Genomic DNA, 24,537 nt, shown 5'->3' with positions numbered 1-24,537 from the left:
TTTGTCGATTGACTGGTCCTAGTGGTCGATCGACCACGCAGCGACTCTGACGCAAATTAAAGACGAGAGTTAGAAGCCCAATTGTAATTAGGTTTTTAGGAATAAGAGTCACGCTATACTCCTATATAACGTGAACCTATGTTTCCGAACTAGCATCGAATCTTTAGGATTCAATATCAAGTTTTTAGCATCAGATTTCATAGATTAGAATTTAGTTAATAAACATTCAATACAATTAGCTTTATTTTCATCAATAAAGTTCGTGCTTTCGGATTCTTCTTCCTGCTTTCATTCGGTAATTCTGATTCCTTGATTTCAGTTTGCTTTTATTCATTCATAGATTAAGATTGCATAGAGTAGTTTCCCAAGGCCTTATTTCGTTTATGCATCTTATTTGCTTAGTTTATTTAATCATGCATCCAATTTCGTTAATTGTTAATTTCGTTGTGGTTATAAATTCTATCATGAGTAGCTAAACCCTTCGTGCTAAGATGTATGTGACCTGTAGTGTAGGCGGCGTAGATTTTGTAAACCTGATTCGGGTCTTGGTCGATCGACTGAGGCCGTTGGTCGATCGACCGCTTCACGTAAGATCAGCTCCGTTTTAGTTGATTAATTTGCTTAATTTGATAAATCGAGTGCACGCGACTAGTTGAATACTTAGTAATTGACCGACCCATTAGATCAAAAGATAGGGGAGGGAATTAGACTACCAATTGAAACGACTAAATTATACTGAGATCGAAAGATAGGTAAAATTTAGGCTTTTAAGAATCACTTTTCAGGGCGAGAGCCAGTACTAGTGATACTTAGGGACCCGTAGCTAGATCGAAAGATGTTACTTGTTAAGAATGGACCGAGAGGACTTCTTATTTTCCCTTCTTACGTGATTATTTCAGACTTACCTAGGATACTGCCGTCGAAACTACAGTTAACCGACCATCTTAGCATCCTTTTAATATTTGATTTCATCTATTTTCTTTAATTGCTCATTTATTTGCTTTAGTTTAGTTTTAATTTTATTGTCTTTAGTTATAGAATCATTCAAATCAAACCCCCCCCCCCCCAAAACTGTTACTTTAGACTTAAATTAGACAACTTTAAATTTCTTGCCTCCTTGTGGTTCGACCCTGACTGCCACTATCTGTAGTAGTAGTTTGGATTATAAACTTTATTTTTGATACTAAACGATGGTATCAACTATGGTGAGGCTCTCATTGTTTTCTATGTCAAATAGTTTAGAACTCGTTATTTTGATCTCAGTCGTATTTGTGTGAATGTACCCATTTTCTATAATTTGCCTTCTATAATTTGAATATAAGTTGGATATTGTCTTGTTGAAAGGGAATAAAATTTTCAATGGTACTTCTCATCATCAAGGGGGGAATTTGTTGAACTAGTTATTGATGATGACAAGTTTCCAATCCTTCTTTCCCTCTTGGTTAAACTTTTGGCGAGAATGTGAATGTTGCAGGTCAGGACTACATCGGTTAAAGAGGCTAGAAGGTACTATCGATCCTTGTCTAGCGCAACAATGTAAGGGTATAGCTCTTAAGCTCACTTAATCATGTTATGAACAATTTCGAAGACTGTTCAGTTCTGAATGGTTCACGAAACCGAATAAAAAAGTCGGAACTGGTTTTATTTGGGAAAAAGTATTTCGAGGAAAATATTTTCTGAAATATAAAAGTTTGGCTAAGATATTTTTTTAAGAACTTTCTGGTTTTATTGAGAAAAATATCTTTGAAATTATATTGAGGATTTGTCTTGGAAAACAAGTCACCTATTTTATGGAATATTTTTATTTTGAAGATTTTATATGCATTATCTTTTTGCCAAAAATATAGGATTGGTTACCAAACAATCTTCCTATATATTTTTGAGTTGACGATATCAATTTGTCATTCACGAAAAACCAGAGCATTACACTTTTGCACTTCAAGCTTTATTTTGCAATCAGTTCTTCACGTGTCCCTTCAAAGTTGTTTTTTGCAAAATCATTTTCGTGTCTTGTGAGCCATTCCCGTGTGCTTAAGTTCTTATATTCATAAGGCTAATTTTGTTCTCCATTCTTCTAATTCATTGAACCATATTAGGGGACAAACCATGTTGTAATCTTCTTTTTGTGAGAGAGTGCTTTTGGGGTACGGGGTTGTACACGAGTCGCACGATCGGGGTTGATCGTGAGAGTTTTCTTTGTAATCGGGTTTGTTTATAAAGAAAATATTAATAAGAGATAAGGTGGGCGTAGACCTTTAGAGATTAGGTCGAACCGCGTTAAAAATCTTGGGTCTCGTGCCTTTTCTCTTTATTTGTTCTCGTTCATTTGCAGAGTTCTTGTTTCCCGCATACGACCAAAACAGTACAACACAATTCTTAATTGTTTGAACAGTCACCGAGATTGTTCAATTCGCCTTTGTATTGTTTCAGTATCGAACGAGAACGATATTTCCGCTCTAAAAGTTAATTTTTTTAAAAAAGAGTACTTAATTCACTCCCTCCCCATCTTAAGTACTGGATCGATAAGCTCAACAAATCTCAAGGGTATTAAGCGGCCTTTATTAGAAAACCAAATAACTTTAAACAATAAAAACTGTGACAACTGAGTGATACAATTAAACCAACAACAATAATATAATAGGACCGTTACTTGATATGGGAGAAAAGGGTGAAACAATCAGAAGAAAAGAGAAGAGACTGAAAGATTCTATTAAGAAGGATAAGAATGCAATACATCAATCGTACATCTCTCATATGCAACCATCTTATTTATACTAGAAGAGGCAACGGCTAGTATTCCCTTCTTGTGCTGGAATAGTACTGAATGAGCTTTAATTTAGAGTAGGGACAAGCTAGCTAACTGACAAAAATCTTAATGCACTGAATATGTGGGCTGTCACTAACTGGCATGACCTTTTCCCCGATCCTCTTCTGGAACCAGGACACCTATGCACTCAATTCCAAGTTGATTTCCTTCTGATATGGCAGCTGATGTGGCTGGTGACTCATGATTTGTGTCACTACTCCATCCTTGAGAAGATTCTTGACCCCAAGAATCCAACTGAGGAAATTACTGGACCAGATTCTCATAGTTTTCCCAAGTAGCTTCATCAATAGAGTAGTTAAGCCATTTGACTAGAGCCATTATAACAGCCTTATTGCGACTTTTGACCATCTTTCTGTTAATTATAGCCTCTGGGATCCTGATTGCAGTAGGGTGGTCTGATGGTGAAGGTAAATAGGTACCAGGTAGAACACATGTAGGGTATGGTGAATTTGTGACCCTGGTGGTAGGACAATATTGTAGGCCACTGTACCCACCTTCTCCAATACCTTATAGGGTCCAAAGTACCTGGGAGATAGCTTTTGGTTACCCTTGAACTCCAGTGAAACTTGCCTATATGGCTGCAGTTTGATGTACACTAGTTCCCCAATCTCAAAGCTTCTCTCACTTCTGTGTTTGTCAGCCAATTGCTTCATTCAATTCTGAGCCTTGTGCAAGTTAAATTTAAGAGTACTAATGGCTTGTTCACGAGCCTGCAAACTCCTGTCCACTGCGTCATTATCAGACTCTCCAGGAATGTACGGTAGATGCAAGGGTGGCATACAGTATTTCAAAGGGTGTGGTGTAGGCAGCAGAGTGGAAGTTGGTGTTATACCAATATTCAGCCAGAGGTAGCCACTTGGCCCACTCTTTGGGTTGATCACAAGCCATGCACCATAGGTAAGTTTCCAAAAATCTGTTCAATACCTCGCTCTAGCCATCTGATTAGGGATGATATGAAGAGCTAAGGTTCAAACTAACCCCAGGGATGCTAAAGAGAGCCTGCCAGAAATTGCTAATGAACACAGGGTCTCTGACAGACACAATGTTCTCGGGCATTCCACGCAACTTGTAGATATTATCCAAAAAAGCCTGGGCTACTGTGATTTCAAGGTATGGGTGTGAAAGTGGAATAAAGTGGGCAGATTTGCTGAGTCTATCTATCACCACCATTATCACATCCCTTCCCATGGATTTTGGTAAGACATTCATGAAGTCCATAGCAATGCTGGTCCACACAGTATTAGGGATGGGTAGTTGTTATAGTAGACTAGGGGAGATCACAGTTTCATACTTGTTCCTTTGATAGGTATGGCAGCGCCTAATGTAATCCTTAACATTCTTCCTTAAACCTTTCCAATAGAACAGGGCCTGCAATCTCCTTGTTGTTGCTTCACTACCTGAGTGACCACCAGCGGGGGTGTCATGCCATATTTGGATTATATTTTTTCTTAGCTCTTGGTGATTTCCCACCACCAACTTTCCCTTCCTCCTCAATTGATTGGACTGCCAAGTGAATTTTGGATGTGTAGTAGCATCCTCTTGTAACTTGTGTACTACTGCAGCAATGTCAGGGTCATGCTCCCACGACTATTGGATCCTTGATAAGAGATCAGATTTAATGGCAAAAATAGACATGATAAGCATTTGGTTGCTAGGCAGCCTTGATAGAGCATTTTCCACTAGATTTTGGCTTCCCTTTTTTGTATTCAATGAGAAGTCATAGCCCAACAATTTAATGATCCATTTCTGCTGAAATGGCATGGATATCTTCCCTTCCAGAATGTACTTAATGCTCTGCTGATCAGTCCTTATCAAGAAATGCCTGACTATTAGGTAATGGTGCCATTTCCCCACATAAAAGAGAATGACTAGTAATTCCCTCTCATAAGTGAACAAGGCTTGGTTTCTAGAGGACAATGCTATGCTTATAAAGGCTATCGGGTGACCCTCTTGCATGAGAACTGCACCAATACCTTCCTGAGAAGTATCTGTTTCAATAATGAACTGCTTACAAAAGTCGGGTGGTGCTAAGACTGGGGCACTAGTAAAGGCTATCTGGAGTGTTTAGAGAGCCTTAGATGCCTCTTCATTCCAATAAAATTCTCCCTTTTTCCTCAATTGAGTTAGGGGCTTGGCCATAGAACCAAATCCTTTAATGAATATTCTATACTATCCTGCCAGGCCTAAGAACCCTCTTAGCAGCTTCATTGATACAAGAGTTGGCCAATCTTGTATGTCCTTGACTTTTTTAGTGTCAGTTGACACACCTTGCCCTGAGATAACATAACCTAGATACTCCAAGGATGTTGCCTCAAAGTCGCATTTACTTCTCTTGACATAGAGCTGATGATCCTTGAGAATTTGAAGGACTGACTTGACATGTTGGAGGTGTTCCTCTTTTGTTTTGCTGTATAATAGAATGTCGTTAAAAAACACCAACACGTACTTCCTTAAAATTAGCTGAAACACTGAATTCATTAACCCTTGGAAGGTAGCAGGGGCATTGGTCTACCCAAAGGGCATTACCAAATATTCAAAGTGCCCATGATGGGTTTTGAATGCTGTTTTGTGGATATCAGCAGGGATCATCCTGATTTGATGGTACCCAGACCTTAGGTCCAATTTGTTAAAGTATTATGTCCCATGTAACTCATCTAGGAGTCCTCAATGAGGGGAATATGAAATTTGTCTTTAATGGTGTTTTTGTTCAATTCCCTGTAGTCTATACATAGCCTCCAACTTCCATCTTTTTTCTTGACAAGGACCACATGAGAGGCAAAGGAGCTGCTACTGTGTTGTAATACTCCATTGTCTAAAAGCTCATGTGTGATTTTCTCAATTATGTCCTTCTATGCAGCAAGAAATCTATAGGGTCTCAGACTCACAGGGTTGCTCCCATGTTTCAGGGGTATTTGGTGATCATGCCCTTCTTTTGGGGGTGGTAGCCCTTGAGGTTCAGAGAAAACCTCTTCATATTGTTGTAGCATGGCTTCCATGCCTACTGTCATGTCAGTTCTGACACGGCTGTCGCAACCCTATCAAAAATAAAACCAACTGGCTCTAACTAAAGTAGCAGAGGCGAGTCGGGTATCGTATCCACAGGGAGGCAGTCACTATCTACTTTTTAATAAGTCTGTCTACGGTCAAAAAACGGGGGGTTTGAGTTGTTCAAACTAAACTAACAAACTAAAATAGCAAGAGTGAAGAGACTTAAGATCAAATAAAGAGAAAGATGTCAGGATGTCGGTTCACCATGATATCACACAAATCAGCTAAAGGTAGGTCAGTCAGTCTGATGTGAGAAGGGTATTGGAAAGGTCCTTCCGGTTCGCTATCCGCCCTAAAATACCACTAACTTAGCTCCCGACCTCATTATAGTAGTCTATTGTTCATAAAAAGTATGTTCATTCCAATCTTCCAATCTAGGTATAAATTTAACCAGTTTTGTTACATCCCCATACTCCAAGTGCCTTACCAGGACCACTTAGGTATAAGAACGTCACCATCTCGGTTACCCGAGGCAATGATAATCATAAGACAATGAAGAAACATAATTTAAAGGTAAAATACGGTTTAAGTGATTACATGTTCCAAAACCTAAAACTGTTAACTGAAATAAAAAGTACTCAAAAACGTCTACTAGCAAAACTGTCATAACTATAAGACATCGTCTGATACAGCGGAAGACTCTTCTAACAGCCACGTGATGACTCATCCCAGCTATCCCATATGCGTCATATCATACCTGCTCAATAACTGCTCACCATCCCCGAAGGGATCACCACAGTTTTTAAAACATTTAAACGGGGTCAGTACTAATTACACAACACAAGCCACAACGAAACAAGTACACAAACAGCTCAATAACACAACAATCCTCGAAACTCCATGATCAATCTCCACACAACTAACTACACACTAAAGTGTGTAGTCCTGCCAGAGTACCCATTGTAACAAGTACTCCACACCGCCAGTGGGAGACCGCAGCCATACCCACCAAATCCCCGCTCATCAACCACTGAGCGATAAACCCAAGTTTCCTTAATGTGCACATCCCCTCCTATGGCGGGTTCCACAGAGGGCGAACCAAGGGCGTAAAGCCACTCCCGCAAGTGACTCCACTCAGCCAGGGACGCGCCCCGAATATCACAGCCAGTTATACAACAACATTCATCAATATAAACCAACAACCGTCAAAATCACCAGCAATATAATTAATCAATAATCACAATACAACCACCACACACATCATATAACTAATACTGAGTAGGGAAAAACCTACCTGAAAAGCATCACGAAATCAGAATCTCTCCTCAACAAAGCCTCCTCCTCCTATACATACATACATATTATCACTACCATAACCACATAATCACAAAAATCCCCAAATCCCCAAATTAGGGTTTAACAAACATTAACCAAATGATATAAAAATGATATGTAGAACTTACCCATGATACAAGGATCACAAAGGTGTAAAGAATGATGAAAACCGACACCTTTAGCTCCGGGATTTGCTAATAATGCAAAGGGACAAGACAACGTAACTTTAAATCTCTCTTGACTGTGATTTAGATTTTTGTAAAAGTGTTTAAGAAAGATGACGGAACTTAATATATATTAATCCGCATTATTAACAAACCCGTTGCAAATCACCCGTTAACCGACTTACTCGATAGAGTAAGTCACTTACTCGATCGAGTGACCCTTACTCGATCGAGTGCCAAGCTTACTCGATCGAGTACCCTACAGGCAGGCTACTGTTTTGTATAAAATCAAACTTACTCGACAGAGTAAGCCCCACTCGATAGAGTACCCTTAGACACATAAAACCGTAGTATTACAGTCTTCTCTCCTTAAAAAGAACTTCGTCCCCGAAGTTCAAACCACCACCAAAACAAGAGCACACTAACAGCCTCCCGACACAACAACACAAACAATACTCAACATAAAACTCCAAAACATACTTCCCAAAACAACTCAACCCGACTCAAAACAACTACTAAGTATATCAAAGCCAACATAAAACATGTAAAAACTCTATGCGACCATCTCCTACCCCCCTAAAAGAAACAAGGTTACGTTCCCGTAACCATACATACCTGATCAAAAAGAGACGGGTACCGCTATCTCACAGCCTCTTCCGCCTCCCATGTAGTCTCCTCAACCTCATGGTTAGACCAAAGAACCTTAAGCAACACTGTCTCACCATGTCTAGTTTTCCTAACCTTTCGATCAAGAATCTGCTTAGGCACCTCAAGATAAGACAAGTACTCATCCAGCTCTATGTTCTCTACATCTAACACATGTGATGGATCACTAACCTACTTTCGCAGCTGAGATACATGAAACACATTATGTACCCTATCTAAAGCAGACGGTAAAGCCAACCGATAAGCAACCTCACCCACATGATCTAGGATCTCATACGGTCCTATGAACTTCTGACTCAGCTTCCCTTTCTTACCAAATCACATGACCCCACGCATGGGAGACACTTTCAAAAGAACCTTGTCCCCGACCTAAAACTCTATATCCCGGCGATGTAGATCTGCATAACTCTTTTGTCATTCCTGGGTTGCTCTCATCCACTGTCTGATCAGCTTAATCTGTTCCACCATCTCATGTACCATCTCTGGTCCCAAAACTACTGCCTCAGCACTATCATCCCAACAAATCGGACTCCTACACGTCCTCCCATATAAAGCCTCAAATGGCGCAATGCCAATACTGGTGTGATAGCTGTTATTGTAAGAAAACTCAATCAAATCCAATCTCTGCTCCCAGCTACCACCAAGGTCCATAACACAAGCTCGCAACATATCCTCTAGAGTCTTGATGGTCCTCTCAATCTGGCCATCTGTCGCAGGATGAAATGTTGTACTCATCTTTAATGTAGTTCCCAAAGACTCCTGCAACTCTTTCCAAAACAGTGAGATGAATCTCGAATCTCTATCAGATACTATGTCCTTAGGCACCTCATGCAGTCGCACCACGTTTTTTCCATAAGCCATAGCTAACTGTGTCTTAGTCCATATATCTTTCGTTGGCACAAAATGAGCTGACTTGGTAAGTCGATCCACTATAACCCATATCATGTTGTTACCCTGTTGACTCTTCGGTAAACCCACGATAAAATCCATGAGCGCAGTGTTTTAATCTTTCTACCCAGTAGGTTCTGTACCCGACTCTGGTATTCCTTGAATTTCTCAAAGGATTCACTTTTGTGCTTCATTAAGTAGACATAGCCATATCTACTTAAATCATCCGTGAAAGTGATGAAATACCTATAGCCTTCTCGTGCGGTGATTGACATAGGTCCACACACATCCGTATGTATGAGTCCTAATAGATCAGCAGCGCGCATTCCAACACCTTTGAAGGAAATTCGAGTCATCTTACCGATGAGACATGATTCACACGTGCCAAATGATTGAAAATCAAAGGCCGAGATAGCTCCATTCTTTATGAGCTGTTTTACGCGTTTCTCATTAATGTGTCCCATACGGCAGTGCCATAGGTATGTTTGATCTTTGTCACCGACCTTTAACTTCTTATTCATTACGTGTAATATTTGGTGTCCGATCTAAAACATAAATTCCGTTCATGGAGACTGCCTTGCCATAAATCATATCGTGTAATGAGAAAATGCAAGAATTATTCTCTATTACAAATGAAAAACCAAGTTTGTCAAGTGCAGAAACAGAAATAATGTTTTTAGAAAGACTGGGTACATAATAGCAGTTATATAAAAATAACTCAAATCCGCTAGGAAGCTGGATCACGTATGTTCCCCTCGAGACGGCAGCCACTCGTGCTCCATTCCCGACACGCAGGTCCACCTCACCCTTTACGAGGGGTTCGATGTTTCGGAGCCCCTGCACATGATTACACAGATGAGAACCACAACCAGTATCTAGTACCCAAGTTCCGTAACTTGCGTGGTTAATCTCAATCATATGAATAAAAGTAGAAGAGGAAGAAGACATACCAACAGGTTTAACGCGACCTGCTTTTATGTCCTCATGGTAAACAGGACATGTACGCCTCAATGCCCGATCTTGTGGCGGTGATGGCATTCCATGTTTTCGGTCTTGCTCTTTGTCGCGCCTGATGAGTTACTTGCCTCACCAGGCCCACTCTTACCTGAGCCCGACTTCTTGAACTTCGGTTTACCTACCGCTAGGTCTGCTGGAGCTTTGCCCTTACCCTTGCCCTTGTTTGACACAACGAGAACATCCTGTTTCAAGCTCCCACTGAACTTCATGTCCTTCTCGGTCTGTACGAGAAGGGAGTGCAGTTCATGGGGACTTTTCTTCAAATCATTCATATAGTAATTCGCTCTAAAGAGCGCAAAACCATCGTGGAGTGAATGAAGCATGCGGTCAATCACAATGTTCTCGCTGATTTTACAATCAAGCGCCTCCAGTCTCTCGACATTCTCAATCATGCTGAGAATGTGTGGGCTAACCGGTTGGCCCTTCTGGAGTCTCGCATCAAAGAAGCGAGTGGTATGCTCATAGGTCACGATTCTCGGTGCTTTCGAGAATTCCTTAGTGAGCGTGGTGAAAATCTTTTTTGCACCTTGGGCTATGAAGCATTTCTGCAAATTGGATTCCATTGCAAAAATGAGTACGTTTTTAATCGCACCCGCTTCCATGACGAAGTCGCTATACTTGGAGACTTCGTTAACTCGAGCCGTGGGGCCTGGGGCTGGCGGGAGGGGCTCAGTCAGATACTTGAGCTTCCCGTCAGCAGTGGCAGCATTCCGTAACGCCGCCTCCCATTCCGTGAAGTTTGATCCATCATTCTTCAGTCTAGTAGACTGATTCATCTGATTCATAAAGATCCGAAGCCAGGACTCACGGTCCAATGTGGCACTTGGCATTGGGTCATCGAGGATGCCAGCCATTATGTTATTAGCAGTTAAAAAAACGTGATCTACGCTGAAAAAGAAAGAAAAACAAAAACGAAATAAGCAACTCATCGAGGTGATTTAAGTCTATTTAAAATTCATTTTAATCGTGTAGACTCATTGCACTTGCATAATTGATCTCCCTCAAGAATAATACAAGTTGTTTTAGCAGGATTTTCAGTGATCTAGAGCGTCCTGCCAGGGATTTATATGTAGGGTGATCTAACTCGAATAACTTGCCTGATTGGTGTAATTAAATGTAAAACAAACTAATAAATAATGACACAAGGATTTTATACGTGGAAAAACCCTGGGAATAAGGGAAAAAACCACGGGCACCAAGCCAGGAGTGATTGTTACTATGATTCGGATAGCCCTTTGAGTATTGTTGTATCGTGATGATGTGAATATATTGCTTAAGAATACAAAATATATGAGTAAAAGTGATGGTATCTCCGATCATCCTTCTTGTCTTCCCCCACTTTCTATTTATAGGTGGTTGCTTTCAATCCCTTTGTGCCGTTTAGGTTTTCCTGGTAAATAGGGAATGTCCCCTATTTACCCGGAGATGGTTGCTTCTTTCTTAGCCGTTGCTTTGACTGCTCCCTATATTTTTGCCTTCTGGAATTGGTCTTCCTTTTTTGTAGGGAACATATGAGATCGCTTGTTTGTTGCCCGCAATGGCCTGGTGCTTTATCTTTTCATTTCTTTGGTTATTTTTCACTTTGTCTTTAATCAACTCCGCTTAATGCCTGTCAATCTTGGAGTAATGCCTGGTTTTAGATCTCTAGAGCCTGGAAGTTGTCTTTGGCTGTTGCCTGGCCTATATCAGGTCGGCGGGGATAATTTAGGGCCCAACAATTGCCCCTTATCTTCTTATTCCTTTATTGGGTCCGGCCAGGAATGAGGAGATAAAAATTTGGGCAGTGCAAGTGATTTGTGCGGGGACTTTCTATCGGATTCAGAATTTGAGTTTGCTTCAACTTCTTGTAACGGTTACTTGCCATAAATAGGGTAGGTTCACAAAACCCTAGGAGAGTCATGATTGATCTTAACCACTTGCTTTCCTAGCCGTTATGGTTTTGCGGCTATAAATATCTTGTTTGTTTCGTGTATGTCTTCACATTCCAATCTCTAACTTTCTTCTTTCTCTTTCTAAAAAATTCTTCCTTTGCAAAATTTCATCTTTTAGAAAAAATAATATATGGCTGGTGGCGGAGAAGGGCGGCGACTTCAAAGGCTCTTTGAGATTGAAAAAGTTCTGTTGAAGTTGAAATGGCCTCGCCGAGGTTGAGGGGTCCCTGAAGTCATTCTGAGGATGACGTGGTGGAGGTTGTTCCTCCTCCGGAGATTCTGTCCATGTCTTATAAGGGGTTGAGTATTCTCCTAATAAGGCTTTAGCAGATCTCTTTCCATGAGGCTAATCAATGAAACTCGCTTTTGAGCATTATATCAAGGGGGGGTCTCATTCCTCATGGGGTGAGGTTTGGATTCGAGAATGGTCCTATCGGGGCTAATTGGAGTAGCCCGGGTTGGTTCGTATTTTTGAGTGGGCTTTCGGGGGTGGTGGTCAACTTCCCCTTTCTCCTTTTATGGCCGAGGTGGTTAGGGCTATTAGGGTTCCTCCGTTTCAACTCATGCCAATGGTTTGGAAGATTGTCCATTCTATTGAGCATTTATGTTCTAAGCATAAGTTGGTTATTACTCTGGATGATTTTAAGAATGTTTATCATCTGAAGAGTCATTCTCTTTGGGAGGTTCAATTTTGGTCAGGTCAAAGATGGCTCACCGATCACCAATTTTGATTGAGGGGGATGATAAAGGTGGGCTCAAACTTATATGTTTATCAAGGTGATTCAATTGCCCCGACTGGACTATCTCAATTATCCATTTGTTGAAGGAGGTAATCTTTCTTTCTGCATAATTTTTGGTTTGGTAATAGTATTTTTGGAGAGTTTACTTACTTTGCCCATGTTTTCTTTTAGTAAATGATTGGGTGAATAATCCCGATCTTTGAGGATCGGGTGACCGGATAACGGCGTTTATGGCGTTACTGAAGAGGAGAGGGCTTGGCCTGCCTGCTATGCAGGGGCAAGCTGCTATGCCTCGTTTTAAGAAGGCTAAGTTGAGCACTTATAAGCCTGTGAAGAGCACTAAGGTTCCAGGGGCATCTTCATCAGGGAGTAAGTTCTCTTGCTTGTTTTGTCATTTGTTTTCTGTATTGGATCCATGCTTTTATTCTTTGATTTTAGAAACTCGTCGTGCAGCTACCAGGGCTTCTGCCAGGATTGCTAGTTTTGGTCTGTCTTTGGTGAAGGCAGGGGTTTCTCAAATTACGGGGGAGAAGTCAAAGAGCGGTGAGGCAACGGGGAGTGATAGTCTTGTTCAAATTCGGGAATCTGTGCGGGGAGCTCGGTTGGTATCGCTGAAAAGGTTGTGGATGAAAGTGATCGTCCGAGAAGAGGAAGAGAGTGGATGAGTCTTTGGGAGGAGTTCATGAGGTCAGGGGAGTCGGGGCTCGTATGGATGAGGTCCAGTTTGCTAAGGATCAAATTCGGGCTCGAGGCTTTTGTGGTTGATGATCCTTATTTTAAGTACCAGCGAGAGGAGGCTTCGCTCGTGCTTTGGCTGCTATGTATCGTTCCGGGGATTATCTTTTGCCAACCTGGTTACCATGCTTCAGGAGGTATATATTTTTTGTCTTTGTTTGTTGTGGGTTTTTGTGTGTGTTTTCTTTCTTTTGTGGCTTAGATGGGCATTTTCTTTTGTTTTTAGAATGTTAATGATGTCTTTGAGAGTGCTGTCAACTGGAATCAGTCCATGGTCTAAAAATGCCTTGGATTGGGAGGTACAAATCTTGAAAAAGATCTTTGACAAGTTTAAAGGCGATTTGGAGGTGTCAAGGTGAGAATCATTCGTTGAAGGAGGATAATGAGGCGGGGAAGGCTCGGTTCTTGGTGGAGTCTGCTAAGTGAAATCTGCTCGGGATGCCTTGAAAGCTCTTGAGGCCAAGTTTGATATTGCCCGGGGAGGAATTGAAGGTGAAAGCGAGGCTATGCGGAGCGATTAAAAGTAAATGAAGAATTGGTGTGGAGAGGGACGAGGTTCGGGCCAGGTATAAAGATCTGCCTGTATTTCTTTGGCAAGGGTCGTGTGGATGCTATGAAAGAGCCTCTTTGAAGTCGAGGCCTTTTGGAATCCCGATCGGGAATTGGTGATCTCAATACCACGTATCCCTGAGCTTTGTAAGTTGCATGCTTTGATGAGGAGGTGGACTCTCCTCCATCTAAAGGGAAAAATAGTGATGTTGAAGGGGATGGAGATGAAGAAGAAGAGGTCGATGATGGGGGGATTGGCTCTCTTTGTGTCCAAGGTGGGCTAGTTTGAAATATTTTTTGTTTTTTGTTTGTGTTGTTTTGGCCTATTCAGGGGGGGTGTTCCCTGAACAAATGATTTAGGATTTGTTTTGGTTTTTGTTGGCTTGCTTTGAATGAACGGTGTGTTCTTTTTGCCTGGGAAGGATGTATTCCTGGGTAGGTTTGAATATATATGTCCTTTCCCTTCTTGATTTTCTTTCTTTGTTTCATTTGGAATTTGTACTGTATATTCATGTGATATTTTTGTTAGAATAATGCCTGTCGGGAGGGCTTATGGCCCTCATTCCTGTGTTTATGGGGAATGGTGGCTTTTTCTGCCTGTCGGGAGGGCTTTTAAGAATGAGGGTGGTTCGGTCGGTCGGGAGGGCTTATGGCCCTCGGCTGTCGGGAGGGCTTTTTGACAAGTACTATGGTCTATTCCACCTTTGTACTTGTCTTTTTTATCTTGAGCTCGGTTTATTTTTCGGGTCGAGGCGGGCGGTGCCAAATTAGAGCATTTTTAGAAATCTTTGTTCGGGTTGGGTGGAGTGGCCCTCAATCCCGAACATTTGTTTAAGCCTAAAGTATAACATATAATAAGTGAAAAGAAGGCGTAAAACAAGTTTTCAGGATTTGAAATAAAGTTTTAGGTGAAATTAAGAATGATAGGCAAGTAATTTAGCACATAGCAGGTATGAAACTTAGCACATGTATATAGGGTGAGTAGTTTTACCGCTTCTCGGATATGAAATAGTTTTAAGTGGAGAATGTTCCAAGATCTGGGGATCATTTCTCCTTCCAAAGTTTGTAACTGTAAGCTCCTTGTCCCACTATTGAATCAATTAAGTACGGGCCTTCCCATGTAGGGGCTAGTTTGCCTGCATTCTTTTCTTTGGTGTTGGGGAAAACTTTCCTTAATACCAGGTCTCCTTCTTTGAATACTCTGATATTGACATTTTTGTTGTAACTTCTAGCTACTGTCTGTTGGTAGGCGGCTATCCTGACTTTGGCTGCATCTCTCAGTTCCTCTGTTAAGAGTAGGTTATCTTGTAATAGGGGTCTGTTTTCTTCTATTGTGTTTAGGTACATTCGGTAGTTGGCACATGAATTTCAGCTGGTATTCTTGCTTCCTGACCATAGACCAGGGAATATGGTGTTTGGCTTTGTGGTTTGTTTTTGGGTGTGGTCTGTCACCCATAGAACTAGGGGAGCTCTTCCGCCCATCTTCCTTTTCTTCTTTTCAGCTTTTTCTTGGCAATCGATTACTACTTTGTTGCTTGATTCGCAGCCGTTGGCTTTAGGGTAGCCTGGTGTAGATGTGACTAAATTGATATTCCATTGTGCACGAGTAAATTATTTGTTCTTTTTCCCACAAATTGTGTCCCATTATCACAGACTATTTCTGAAGGTATTCCATATCTACATATGATATTTCTTTTGATGAATGATATGACATCTTTTTCTTTGACTTGCCTGTATGAGTCTGCCTCTATCCATTTGGAAAAGTAGTCAGTCATTGCTAGCATAAAGACTTTTTGTCCAGCGCTGAGGTAGCTTTCCTACTATGTCCATGCCCCATTTCATGAATGGCCAAGGGGCCGAGATGGAATGTAGTAGTTCTGATGGTTGATGGATGTAGGGGAATGGATTTGTGAGCTTCACATTTCGAGTTGTATGCTATGCGATCGGCTCTCGGGGTTGGCTTAAGTAGCTTTGTCCGAGAATTTTGCTTGCCAGGCTTCTTCCACCTTTATGATTTCCGCAGTAGCCATTATGTATGTCTTCTATAACCTGGTTGGCTTCATTTGGTTCCAGGCAACGTAAGTAAGGTCCGACTGAGACTTTTTAAACAAGGTGTTATTTATAATGGTATAAGTGGATGCTTTGATTTTCAAGGCCCTTGCTTCGTTTTTATTTGCGGGGAGTATCCCTGTAGGAACCAATCATAGTAAGGTTTAGTCCAGGAATTTGTTTCTTCCTGAATAGGGCAAATTCGTTCAGGCTTTTCTATGGTTGGTTCCAGCAGGTGGACGATGGGTATTTTGTCAAACACAAAGCAGGTGAAATTTGATCCAGTGGCTAGGGCATCCGCCTGGGTATTTAAGTCCCTTGGTATTTGGTCAATGTCAAAGGTTTTGAATTTTTTGCAAAGGTTTTTGACATATTCCAAATAGAGTATCATTTTTGAATCTTTTTAAAGCATATACTCCTTTAACTTGATTGGAAATTAAAAGAGAGTCAGTTTTTACCTTGAGGTTTGCTACACCGAGTTCTATACATACCTTTAATCCAGCAATCAGGGCTTCATATTCAGCCTCATTATTCGTGGCTTTGAACTCACAACTAACGACCTGTGCAATCGGGTCTCCTGTGGTGATTTTAGGACTAATCTAGGCGGTGCCTTTCATATTTGTTGCCCCATCTACATGGAGAATCCATTCTGGTCATTTTTTGTGTGTCAAGAAGGTTGACCTCTTTTATGAGGTCTGGTTCTAGGGTAGGGCTGAATTGACCCACGAAGTCCGCTAGTGCACTGAGACTTAATTGCCGTCACGGGTTCAAAGGTTATATCATAGGTGCTGATTTTATCTTGACCATTTTGCCATTCTTCGACGGCTCGGGCCTTCTCGGGACAGATTTGATAGGCAAGTTGGTTATTACAATGATTGGGTGACTTTCAAAATAGGGTCGAAGTTTAGTACAGGACATTACTAAAGCAAGTACATATTTTTCAAGTAGGCCATACCTGGTTTCTGCATCTAGGAGACTTTTGCTTACATAGTAGACTGGATGTTGTTGGCCATCAACTTCTTTGGTCAGGACTCCACTTATTCTTTGCTTTTCTGTGGTGATAGGTGAGTATCGGGGGTTCTCCTTTGTCCGGTTTGGCAAGTAACGGAGGTGTAGTCGGGTATGTTTTGAGTTCTGGAAGGTGACTCATGTTCAGGCAACCATTTGAATGCTTTATTCTTCCTGAGTAGGTCATAGAATGCCTTGCATCTTGCGATGATCCGGAAATGAATCTATTCAGTGGTGCAACTCGTCTGTCGGTTTTGAATATCTTTGGTGACTTGGGGATTCTAGTTCTAGTATGGCTCTTATTTGTTCCGGGGCTAGCTTCTATTCCTCTTTTGGTGACCATGTACCCCAAGAATTTTCCTGAGGATACCCCGAAATGGCATTTGGATGGATTGAGTTTCATATTAAAATCTTCTAGGATTTTAAAGGTACATTTCAAGTCCCCGACATGATCTTGACTTTCTTTGATTTAACTACCATGTCATCAATATAGACTTCCATGGTGTCCCCTATTTGATCTTTGAACATTGTGTTGACCAGGCGTTGGTATGTTGCCCCTGCATTTTTCAGGCCAAAAGGCATTCTTTGTGTGCAGATATATGCCTCTTTGTGATAAATGCAAAGTATGTTCTGATCGGATGGGTGCATCTTGATTTGGTTGAATCCACTTGAGGCATCCATGAATGTCAGGAGTTCATGTCCTGCTGTGGCATCCACCATTGCATCTATGTGTGGGAGTGGAAATGGGTCTTTTGGACAGGCTTTATTGAGGTCTGTGTAATCTACACAGACTCTCCACTTGCCATTCTTCTTTTGAACCACCACTACATTGGCTAGCCAGCTGGGGTACATGACTTCTCTTATCATCCCCATGTCCGTTAGTTTGTCTACTTCTTCATTGATGATGGCATGTCTTTCAGCGGCAAATTTTCTTCTTTTCTGCTGGACAGGCTTATAAGACTCATCAACATTTAGTTTATGTGTAATAATATTGGCATCTATTCCGGTCATATCAAAATGTGACCAGGCAAAACATGAAGATTTACTTTTAAGAAAACTTACTAATTCCGGTCGATATTGTCGGGGGACATCGAGATCCTACCAGTACATGCCTGTCGGGGTACTCGGGGTCTAAAATTACTTGATCAGTCTCCATTTTGGTTTTACGCCACATGAGTTGTCTGACAGTCTTTGTAATTGCTAGGCGAGGACTTTGTCTTGGAAGGCTTCAATGCCTCAGTATAACATTCTGGGCAGATTTTTGTTCACCTTTAATGGTTGCTACTCCCCATTCTGTTGGTATTTTGATGCACTGGTGATAGGTAGAGGGTATGGCTCTTATGTTGTGGATCCATGGTCTTCCCAATATAGCATTGTAGGATGACAGGCAGTCCAGGACTCCAAATCTTTCATATGAAGATACTCCTTCCACATATGTGGGTAGGTGTATTTCTCCTAGTGTGTTTCTTGTTTCTCCACTGAATCCTACTAGGACATTAGACTTTTTAATGATTTGGCTCTCATCAATCTTCATTGCTTTAAGGACATCAAGCATGATCGGGTTCTTCAACGCCTCCATCTACCAGGATTCTCATGACACGTGCAGTCCCTATTTGCATGGTGATTACCAAGCTGTCATGGTGGAGGTCCTGGAATACCCCGCATATCGTGTCGTCAAAAGTAATTTGAGGTAAATTGATAGATTTAAAAGGAGATTTCATTTTGACTCCTGGCAATTTTCTTAGCGGTGAACTGGTCAGGCCACAAATTTCGATCCTCCATTGATGAATTTGACTTCATAAATGGGTGGTGCAGGGGTAGGTCACGTTGTTGCCTTTCGTGTTTCTTCTTGTTCCGTCATCTTCCTTGTTCTTTGTTTGCATCAAGTCTTTCAGGTATCCTTTCTTTAGCAGGTAAGCCACTTGTCTCCGTAATCCCAGGCATTCTTCTGTTGTGTGACCTATGTCCATGTGAAATTCACACCATCTGGTGGTATCCTTTCTTGAGTTGGGGTTGTCTGACTTCTTTGGCCACTTGACAATGTCTCCCATATGGTCAAGTCTCTTGATCAATCCTGCAATGTCAACAGAGAAGTTATATTCTGGACGGGAGGATAAGTATAGGAGTTACCTCGTTGTTCATGTGTATAGTTGACTTCGATCTGTCGGGTCTTGCGTAGGGAGATGGCCTGGAATTGCTTCCTTTGTTGTTAAAGCTTTTCCTGTTGGTTTTGTCATATCACGAGTTGTTGTCGGCATTGTCTGTCTTGTAGCCTTTGTCTTCTTCGACTGATATAGCCTATGGCTAGTGCTTGGACATCTTCAAAGGTATGACAGGGCTTCATGGTCATTTCATCATAAAAGTCACTGTCCAGGGGTAGCCCTTGCCTGAAAGCTTCAATACATTTGTTCCAACATCACATCCGGGGATTGATACTTTTTCTTTGTTGAATCTTGTCATGTATGATCTGATTGATTCTCCAGGCTTCTGTTTAACCCCTGTACAGGTCACGGATCTCTTCTCTAGTTCCTGCTGCTGGGCGATGATTGAAAGAATTGACCAGTCGCAAAGGACTTGATGCTTCCATTTGGCGAGGTTTATGTACCACTTTGCAAGGCGAGTCCATTGAGTTGTTCCAAATCCCTTACACATGCAGACTTGACGTAGTTCATGGGAATTGATCTTGCCAGCATTCTTTGCTTGTAATAGGCAACATGGTTTTGTGGATCAGTGGTTCCATCATAGATTCTCATTGAGGGAATCACAAACTTCTTGGCAGTCTGTTTTTGCTATTTCATCCACGAAGGAGAATCAAAGCATAGCTTTCTGGATTTGCTTCTTCAATTGGGGTAGGAACTCCTGGGATCTTTTCAAATCTCTCATGAAGTTTTTGGATTTCTTGGAGCATAGCCATCATAATGTTTGTGTTAGTCGATCTTGGAGTTCTTGACTTTGGAGTTCTCTGAGTCCGTTTCTTCTCCTGCTTTGGATGGAGTTGGAGTACCAATATTGGAGAAGTCAATGTTCCTTATGATGGAGGAGAATGGTGTGCCAGGTTGGACTTTCAATTTTGATCCTGAAGCTTTTTCTCCCATTTGTATCTTTAGGTGGATTCGATTCTTTCAATTTTGCCACTTGACTTCACTGGATCATTTTTTGTTTCGAGTTGTTCCATCTCCAACAATCATTGTTGTTTGGCAGCAGCTAATTGTTGCTCAATGCTATCTCTGCCATTTTTCTTAGTTTTTGTGGTATTTTGATGGTGGGCTTTTGATTATTTTTGAGTTAGATGCCCCACGGTGGGCGCCAATTGTTTTAGCAGGATTTTCGGTGATCTAGAGCGTCTGCCGGGATTTATATGTAGGGTGATCTAACTCGAATAACTTGCCACGATTGGTGTAATTAAATGTAAAACAAACTAATAAATAATGACACAAGGATTTTATACGTGGAAAAACCACGAGAATAAGGGAAAAAACCACGGGCACCAAGCCGGGGAGTGATTGTTACTATGATTGGATAGCCTGTGAGAGTATTGTTGTATCGGGCGTGATGTGAGGCGAATATATTGCTTAAGAATACAAAATATATGAGTAAAAGTGATGGTATCTCCGATCATCCTTCTTGTCTTCCCCCACTTTCTATTTATAGGTGGTTGCTTTCAATCCCTTTGTGCCGTTTAGGTTTTCCTGGTAAATAGGGAATGTCCCCTATTTACCCGGAGATGGTTGCTTCTTTCTTAGCCGTTGCTTTTTTGCTCCCTATATTTTTGCCTTCTGGAATTGGTCTTCCTTTTTTGTAGGGAACATATGAGACTGCTTGTTTGTTGCCTGCAATGGCCTGGTGCTTTATCTTTTCAGTTTCTTTGGTTATTTTTCCTTTGTCTTTAATCAACTCCTGCTTAATGCTGTCAATCTTGGAGTAATGCCTGGTTTTAGATCTCTAGAGCCTGGAAGTTGTCTTTGGCTGTTGCCTGGCCTATATCAGGTCAGGCAGGATAATTTAGGGCCCAACACAAGTGATCCCAAGACTCAATTTCCATAAATTGATAAGCCAACTGTTTAGCTAGTTCTTCCGTAAAAACTCTTGGTCGATAGATTTCCGTAAATCCTATCTATAGTCCACCATAATCACAGGATCGTACGAGTGACCATAGTGTTGAGATAAAATAAGTCAATCAGTTCCAACTTACCCGACGTTGAAGGGGTCATATTATGCCTACCGACGAAGAAGGGATTCATTGGAGTTTGACCTATAAAGACTATTCTCAATTTTTGGTTATACGAGGAAGATCCCATCAACTTAGTTTTAATTCATTTTAAGTGAACCAATAACTAGCATTACGTGAATGAATTAACATAGGTGATGGCTTAAAATTGATCGTGTGACATAAGAATGTCAAAGAAAACTAACGCGTGACCTCTATATGAGTCAGTTTACATGCAATTATTAGGTGGTTTGGTTTTTAGGCGGAATATGATGCAATCTATCGTTACGATAAAATAAATAAAAATGCAAAACGTAAATAAAAAAATTCCTAGTGTGGCCTATCCTAGTAAAAAGAACATAATACAACTTTGGAATCCACCGTTGGACCCGAGAAGCTTGTCTTGATGTTCCATCTTTGTCCATGTAGCGGGAGTGAGCATCCGATCTCCATCTTTGGTCTTCTCAAAATTACAATTTAAAATTACAAAATATAAACCTATTTACATTCTAAATAAAAACTGTAATTATAAAAGAAAAAATCAAAACGGAGATGCGAGATCTCAAAATACAACCAAGACCGTGTTCCATCATTACGGTAACACGTTCTACTAAGGCCACACTAAGTTACAACCGATTGTAAAAATAAATACGCAATTAAAAGCATTCAAAGCATTCAACAATAATGATAAATAAAATGCATCAACTAAATCAAATTTATTCGTGACATAATTCCGTAATTATGTTAAATTTATCCAAACCACCAAAGACAATTAAAATTATGTGATAAAACCGATTTAATCAACTTAATTTTAATTCATTACAATCCGTTACTTTAAATCGTTTTAAAATAACTAAATGGTACGTGAGTGAACCGTTTCACTATCAAGCGAGTGTACAACATCCGTATGATGTACATTTTATGGCCAAAAGAAAATTTAAAACAAAAAGAATAAAAATCAATGCTGCCAAAACGAAATCCCTCGATCCAGGGACACAAGTTGTCGATCGAGGAACAAAAAGGGTCGATCCAATGAAGCTGCCATTCGATCGAGAGGTTGCCAAACAGTAAGTACTCGATCGACAGGACTCGAGGTCGATCGAGGACTCATATTAGCAATACTGCTCGATCGAGTACGAGGATTTCTCGATCGAGCAGTGGGGTTTTAAAAGAGGTCGATCGAGTGAAGCATGTGCTCGATCGAACGAAAGCAACACAGATAGAGGTCTCGATCGAGTAGAAAATTGCTCGACCGAGAGCAAAACATGATGAAACTTTAAAAACCCTCGTGAAGACAATTGGTAAAACAAAAACCAATGCAATTTTGATCTAAAACGCATAAAATCAATTCTACAATTGACAAAACTTAACATATTGCTATAATCTCCGTATAAAATAACAATATGCAAAAGAACAAATCAAAAACAAGATCAGCCGTGTGTATACATGACACGGTTTTCAAGAACAGAAAACAACCGAAATAAAAATTCCAGCCGCACGGTTTTCTAGACAAAAACAAGATCGTTTCAAATCGTTTTTATGAAAATCACATTGAAAAATATACGTGGCCTCGCTCTGATACCACTTGTAGGGAAATATCCGTAAAATTCCCATAAATTTTAGGACTATAACGTAGATTTAGCATGTGATTATTGTCATAAAACATAAATACAAGAGAAACGATAAAGGTAAAGAATCAACCTCGGGTCCTAGTGCAATTCGGCAAAATGAACAGAAATCAACGTAGATTTCCTCCTAATTGTTGCACCCAAGACCGTCTGAGAATATGCCCTTATGCTAGAATGTATTCTCTAATTGCCTTGCAATATTGAGAGAATTTGTTGTGAGTTTTACGAGATGTGAGATCTAGGTTTCAGAGGAAATTTTTCCAAAACCCTAGTTTTTGTGTGCAAAATCAATTGTCTAGGTCACAAAGAAGAGGAGCTCTCCTTTTGTGTGTTTCGGCCAACCGTGGGTTTGCATGGGGAAGTGGGCTTCCACTTCCTCTTAATTTTACCTCGTGGTCCGGCTCGAAAAATGCTAAATGTATATGACTCGCTTTTATTATAAATCGTCATCGGTTATCGGTTATTAAAACATCAACTAATAACACGGATTAGTTGAAATATTAATACATGTCCGACAAAGATGATATTGTATAATTATTTCAATATACATCAATTTAAATATAATTGTTTATATTTAATTTACGAATTAACTGTTTAATTCGTTTTAGCCATTATTATTTAATCTGGATTAAATAATTATCTCAACATCGCGTTATGACTGTATTTTCATACCGTCACATCTCTCAAACGTGTCCTATAGGTGTGACTTTTAGGGACCAGTTGATCACCGCCATCTGTATGACAATAACGTCAAACTTATCTAGCAAGCCAACCGTTATTGATAAACGTGGACCAATTGATTATAATACAAAAGTATACCCTTTGATCCTTTTAGAGATTTATAAGTCCTTGCACTAACTGTAGAGGACACCAGCCCCAACAAGCTCCCACTTGTCCGTACAAGTGTATGTGCAATGACGTTATCCGCACTAACTGGAGGACACAGCTCCAACAGGGTTTTGATGTGAATAAATTCTAAAACTAATAACATAAATTAAATTAATAAGTAAAAGTAAATAAGGACGATAAACAATGATAAAAGAAATGCTAAGACGGTCGGTTCACAATAGCTGCGATGGCACATAATCCTAGGTAAGTCCGAAATACAGTCGCGAAGGATGGGGAAAACAAGTCCTCTCGGTCCATGTTAAATAGTAGCTACCTCTCGGCCTATGCTACTAATCCCTAAGTCTCATTAATACTAACTCTCGTTCTTGATTAATGATTCCTAATCCAAACTAAATCACATTATCTCTCGATCTTAGCAATTTAGTCGTCTTAACTCGTTAATTATTGTCCATTCCTATCTCTCGATCTACGGGATGGTCAAGTTTAAGCATCTATCAAGTCTCCTCTCGGTCTCATTGAAAGATAAAGCACTTAACGAAACAAACAAAGCAAAACCAGACACGGAGTCAGTTGATCGACCAGCTACCCCAGTCGATCGACTAACCGGCTCAGTCGATCGACTAGTTAAGCCAGTCGATCGACCAAGCCCTAATGCGGGGTCACCTATTCTAATGCCATCTACGCCATAGATCCCCTACATCCTAACAAGGGGTGTTTAGCTACTCATACTTATGCAAATAACAAGAACTAATTTGATAATAGGCATAAAGAATTGCATAATTGAAATAAATGATGAATAAACTTGCATAAAACTATAACTAGGGTTTGGGATTCTATCTAGCAAGAAATAATACTACTGAAACGAAATAACAATACTGAAATTAAAGGATTAGAATTACCAAAGCTAAGGAACAAGCAATGAATCCGAAAATAAGGTGCGAACTTCATTGAGAATT

The sequence above is a fragment of the Silene latifolia genome, chromosome Y, assembly GCF_048544455.1.
Source record: "Silene latifolia isolate original U9 population chromosome Y, ASM4854445v1, whole genome shotgun sequence".
Classification (NCBI taxonomy): domain Eukaryota; kingdom Viridiplantae; phylum Streptophyta; class Magnoliopsida; order Caryophyllales; family Caryophyllaceae; genus Silene; species Silene latifolia.
The sequence above is the reverse complement of the archived record's forward strand: the minus strand, read 5'-3'. Positions refer to the sequence as shown.